Raw genomic sequence first — 6,732 nt, 5'->3', positions numbered from 1 at the left:
TGTATCACACCCGTAAATCTACAGGGGGCCACTAAAGTACAAACCATATATCTGGTAAACCTACGCTGGTCCTCACATTACTCAGCAGCACACTTATATCAAACAAGCTGCTATGAACATTGGTAATGACCTGGGGGGTAGATGTTAGACGTTCCTGCAGTGGCAGTACTGTGTGTATGGGGGTAGATGTTAGACGTTCCCGCAGTACTGTGTGTATGGGGGTAGATGTTAGACGTTCCTGCAGTGGCAGTACTGTGTGTATAGGGCTAGATGTTAGACGTTCCTGCGGTACTGTGTGTATGGGGGTAGATGTTAGACGTTCCTGCAGTGGCAGTACTGTGTGTATGGGGGTAGATGTTAAACGTTCCTGCGGTACTGTATGTATGGGGGTAGATGTTAGACGTTCCTGCAGTGGCAGTACTGTGTGTATGGGGGTAGATGTTAGACGTTCCTGCTGTACTGTGTGTATGGGGGTAGATGTTAGACGTTCCTGCAGTGGCAGTACTGTGTGTATGGGGGTAGATGTTAGACGTTCCTGCAGTGGCAGTACTGTGTGTATGGGGGTAGATGTTAGACGTTCCTGCGGTTGCAGTACTGTGTGTATGGGGGTAGATGTTAGACGTTCCTGCAGTGGCAGTACCTGTGTGTATGGGGGTAGATGTTAGACGTTCCTGCGGTACTGTGTGTATGGGGGTAGATGTTAGACGTTCCTGCAGTGGCAGTACTGTGTGTATGGGGGTAGATGTTAGACGTTCCTGCGGTACTGTGTGTATGGGGGTAGATGTTAGACGTTCCTGCAGTGGCAGTACTGTGTGTATGGGGGTAGATGTTAGACGTTCCTGCGGTTGCAGTACTATGTGTATGGGGGTAGATGTTAGACGTTCCTACAGTGGCAGTACTGTGTGTATGGGAGTAGATGTTAGACGTTCCTGCGGTTGCAGTACTGTGTGTATATGGGGGTAGGTAGATATTAGACGTTCCTGCAGTGGCAGTACTGTGTGTATGGGGGTAGATGTTAGACGTTCCTGCGGTACTGTGTGTATGGGGGTAGATGTTAGATGTTCCTGCGGTTGCAGTACTGTGTGTATATGGGGGTAGATGTTAGACGTTCCTGCAGTGGCAGTACTGTGTGTATGGGGGTAGATGTTAGATGTTCCTGCGGTACTGTGTGTATGGGGGCAGATGTTAGACGTTCCTGCAGTGGCAGTACTGTGTGTATGGGGGTAGATGTTAGACGTTCCTGCGGTTGCAGTACTGTGTGTATGGGGGTAGATGTTAGACGTTCCTACAGTGGCAGTACTGTGTGTATGGGAGTAGATGTTAGACGTTCCTGCGGTTGCAGTACTGTGTGTATATGGGAGTAGATGTTAGACGTTCCTGCAGTGGCAGTACTGTGTGTATGGGGGTAGATGTTAGACGTTCCTGCGGTACTTTGTGTATGGGGGTAGATGTTAGACATTCCTGCAGTTGCAGTACTGTGTGTATGGGGGTAGATGTTAGACGTTCCTGCGGTACTGTGTGTATATGGGGGGTAGATGTTAGACGTTCCTGCAGTTGCAGTACTGTGTGTATGGGGGTAGATGTTAGACGTTCCTGCGGTACTGTGTGTATATGGGGGGTATTGGGCTTGTACTAGACGTTCCTACAGTGGCAGTACTGTGTGTATGGGAGTAGATGTTAGACGTTCCTGCGGTTGCAGTACTGTGTGTATATGGGAGTAGATGTTAGACGTTCCTGCAGTGGCAGTACTGTGTGTATGGGGGTAGATGTTAGACGTTCCTGCGGTACTTTGTGTATGGGGGTAGATGTTAGACGTTCCTGCAGTTGCGGTACTGTGTGTATGGGGGTAGATGTTAGACGTTCCTGCGGTACTGTGTGTATATGGGGGGTATTGGGCTTGTACTGTATGACTGGGGCAGGGGACACTCACTGATCTGCAGTCGCTGCTCGTTCATCATCCAGCATCTGTTCCTCCATCCCCGGGGACGGAGCAGTCTGATCAGCGCATTCCCTTACAACTCCCTTCCCCTGTAATAATGTCTGATTATAACACCGAGGCTTCATTACCCTGATCCAATTATACACTTATCTCAATTAGGCATTCTACAGGGGCTGTAACTAATAACTTCCGCCCCAACAGAACGCAGCTATTCCAGCTTCCTTTGTGGATCAGAATCAATAGCTCTTGTTTATAATGTGCACTCACCAGAGGAGGATTGGACACAGGGCTCACTGGGAATATTCCCTGGTCTGACATATCTATGAGGTCCGCTTTGTTCCTTGACATATGACCCCCCACGTGATAGACAGACCACTAGCACACATTACACTGTATTGCCTTCATTCATTCTGTTATTCCATCTCTGCAGTACAGCAACTCTGCTATTCCATCTCTGCAGTACAGCAACTCTGCTATTCCATCTCTGCAGTACAGCAACTCTGCTATTCCATCTCTGCAGTACAGCAACCCTGCTATTCCATCTCTGCAGTACAGCAACTCTGCTATTCCATCTCTGCAGTACAGCAACTCTGCTATTCCATCTCTGCAGTACAGCAACTCTGCTATCTCATCTCTGCAGTACAGCAACTCTGCTATTCCATCTCTGCAGTACAGCAACTCTGCTATTCCATCTCTGCAGTACAGCAACCCTGCTATTCCATCTCTGCAGTACAGCAACTCTGCTATTCCATCTCTGCAGTACAGCAACTCTGCTATTCCATCTCTGCAGTACAGCAACTCTGCTATTCCATCTCTGCAGTACAGCAACTCTGCTATCTCATCTCTGCAGTACAGCAACTCTGCTATTCCATCTCTGCAGTACAGCAACTCTGCTATTCCATCTCTGCAGTACAGCAACTCTGCTATTCCATCTCTGCAGTACAGCAACTCTGCTATTCCATCTCTGCAGTACAGCAACTCTGCTATTCCATCTCTGCAGTACAGCAACCCTGCTATTCCATCTCTGCAGTACAGCAACTCTGCTATTCCATCTCTGCAGTACAGCAACTCTGCTATTCCATCTCTGCAGTACAGCAACTCTGCTATTCCATCTCTGCAGTACAGCAACTCTGCTATCTCATCTCTGCAGTACAGCAACTCTGCTATTCCATCTCTGCAGTACAGCAACTCTGCTATTCCATCTCTGCAGTACAGCAACTCTGCTATTCAGTGATGCTGCTCTGTCCAAAAGGCACCTTATACTGTACCTCTGGTGCTGCCCACTCCCACAAAATTTTCAAGGGTAACTCTTACAGTAGTTCCCATTCTGACCCCCTGGCATTAGCTGTGCACCCCATAATGCCTTGCCCTGGAGGTGATGCACACGGATGGTCTAGCATGTACGTCCTGGAGGTAGTGCACAGGGATGGTCTAGCATGTACGTCCTGGAGGTGGTGCACACGGATGGTCTAGCATGTACGTCCTGGAGGTGGTGCACATGGATGGTCTAGCATATACACCCTGGCGGTGGTGCACACGGATGGTCTAACATGTACATCCTAGAGGGGGTGCACATGGATGACCTAACATGTACATCCTGGTGGTGGGGCACATGGATGGTCTAGCATGTATTTCCAGGTGGTGGTGCACATGGATGGTCTAGTGTGTACATCCTGGAGGTGGTGCACATAGATGACCTAGCATGTACATCTTGGTGGTGCACATGGATGGTCTGGCATGTAAATCCTGGAGGTGGTGCACATGGAGGGTCTAGCATATAAATCCTGGCGGTGGTGCACATGGAGGGTCTAGCATATAAATCCTGGCGGTGGTGCACATGGAGGGTCTAACATGTACATCCTGGAGGTGGTGCACATGGATGGTCTAGCATGTACATCCTGGAGGTGGTGCACACGGATGGTCTAGCATGTACGTCCTGGAGGTGGTGCACATGGATGGTCTAGCATATACACCCTGGCGGTGGTGCACACGGATGGTCTAACATGTACATCCTAGAGGGGGTGCACATGGATGACCTAACATGTACATCCTGGTGGTGGGGCACATGGATGGTCTAGCATGTATTTCCAGGTGGTGGTGCACATGGATGGTCTAGTGTGTACATCCTGGAGGTGGTGCACATGGTCTAGTGTGTACATCCTGGAGGTGGTGCACATAGATGACCTAGCATGGATGGTGGTGCACATGGATGGTCTGGCATGTAAATCCTGGAGGTGGTGCACATGGAGGGTCTAGCATATAAATCCTGGCGGTGGTGCACATGGAGGGTCTAGCATATAAATCCTGGCGGTGGTGCACATGGAGGGTCTAGCATATAAATCCTGGAGGTGGTGCACATGGAGGGTCTAACATGTACATCCTGGAGGTGGTGCACATGGATGGTCTAGCATATAAATCCTGGCGGTGGTGCACACGGATGGTCTGACATGTACATCCTGGAGGTGGTGCACATGGATGGTCTAATATGTACATCCTGGCGGTGGTGCACATGGAGGGTCTAACATGTACATCCTGGAGGTGGTGCACATGGATGGTCTAACATGTACATTCTGGAGGTGGTGCACATGGATGGTCTAATATGTACATCCTGGAGGTGGTGCACATGGATGGTCTAACATGTACATTCTGGAGGTGGTGCACATGGATGGTCTTATATGTACATCCTGGAGGTGGTGCACATGGATGGTCTAACATGTACATTCTGGAGGTGGTGCACATGGATGGTCTAATATGTACATCCTGGAGGTGGTGCACATGGATGGTCTAACATGTACATTCTGGAGGTGGTGCTGGTGCACATGGATGGTCTAGCATGTACATCAAGGTGCACTGCTAATATCCGCTAATTAGAAAGTGCCCCCCTCAGTGTGCAGCAAGATGGGAAATCCTGTACACCATTAATAGCTTTAATGCATTACGAGAGACTTCTGGGCTGATTGGACAACACATCTCGTTGTGCTTGTGGCAGGGTTGCACTGAACAGCTCATTTGTAATTCAGCACTTTAGTGCGGAGTTCATTTTGGATTTTTTTTTTATTTGAGATATTCATTATAGGGCAAGCCTAGCCAACTCCTGGCACACCAGCTGTGATGTAACTACATGTCCCAGCACGCTCTGCCACAGTCTCCCTAACAGCAAGCCTGTGGCAGGGCATGCTGGGTCTTGTAGTTTCACCACAGTTGCAACGTCACGGCCTGTGATATGATTTATTGTCTGTGCTTATATAATGGGTGACAAGGATCTGAGCATGTTATGTAATTCCTCAGTGTGCAGACACAAAGGCAGAATAACAACATAAACCTTGCCAGAGGTGACCCGCCCAAATCACTGATGTGAACAATGGGGAACCTTGGGAGAGAACAGCGAGTGTAACACAGGAAAAGCTATTGTGTAGCTGCGGAGAACAGAGGGATGCAGCTTAATAATGTGCTGCTGTGATCGGTTCACCACGGTCTACGCCTTGCCCCAAATAACTGCAGATTGTGTCATGGACCCGACCCGTACTGGTCAGTACACGCCTAGAATACGGCAACATCAAAGACGCTCAACACTTTGTACAGAATACAAACTAATGAAGCTGATGGAGCACAGGGCAAATTCCTTCTCAAATGGACAAAACCATGCTGCACTGCAGGGGGGCAGATGTAACATGTGCAGAGAGAATTAGATTTGGGTGAGTTATTTTGTTTCTGTGCAGGGTAAATACTGGCTGCTTTATTTCTACACTGCAATATAGATCTCACTTTCAAGAAAAAAAACAAATCTAACTCTTTCTGCACATGTTACATCTGCCCCACCTGCAGAGCACATGGTTTTGTCCATTTGAGAAGGAATTTGCCTCTGAGGGTGAACCAGAATAAGGCCCACAGTCCCTGACATCACCTTCCTCTGTTCTCTAACCAAACAACAGATATGAATGCTGTAGTTGCGGAGTGCAATCACCGCCTGGAACAGACAATGAGGCTGAGACCGTCTGCGAGCTCAGGGGCATCTGTACCACCACGCTACTTGTTTCATCTGGAATTTTGGATACTGTAAGTGTGATTTGTCCTGATTGCTAATTAATATCCCTTCCTCTATACTGTAACTACTAATTACATCATGTTGTTGAGCCTACTAGTATCATGGCCCTGCTACTGGTGGTGAGTACTTATCACTCTGGAGAAGAAGACTTCTAGTATTACCTCACTTCTGGTGGTGGGTAGTTATCCCTCTGGAGAAGAAGACTTGTAGTATTACCTCACTTCTGGTGGTGGGTAGTTATCCCTCTGGAGAAGAAGACTTGTAGTATTACCTCACTTCTGGTGGTGGGTAGTTATCCCTCGGTAGAAGAAGACTTGTAGTATTACCTCACTTCTGGTGGTGGGTAGTTATCCCTCGGTAGAAGAAGACTTGTAGTATTACCTCACTTCTGGTGGTGGGTAGTTATCCCTCTGGAGAAGAAGACTTGTAGTATTACCTCACTTTTAGTTGTGGGTAGTTATCTCTCTGGAGAAGAAGACTTGTAGTATTACCTCACTTCTGGTGGTGGGTAGTTATCCCTCTGGAGAAGAAGACTTGTAGTATTACCTCACTTCTGGTGATGGGTAGTTATCCCTCTGGAGAAGAAGACTTGTAGTATTACCTCACTTCTGGTGGTGGGTAGTTATCCCTCGGTAGAAGAAGACTTGTAGTATTACCTCACTTCTGGTGGTGGGTAGTTATCCCTCGGTAGAAGAAGACTTGTAGTATTACCTCACTTCTGGTGGTGGGTAGTGGGTAGTTATCCCTC

Source organism: Crinia signifera, chromosome 3, assembly GCF_055691185.1.
Source record: "Crinia signifera chromosome 3, ASM5569118v1, whole genome shotgun sequence".
Taxonomy (NCBI): domain Eukaryota; kingdom Metazoa; phylum Chordata; class Amphibia; order Anura; family Myobatrachidae; genus Crinia; species Crinia signifera.
Note: the sequence above shows the minus strand (reverse complement) of the source record.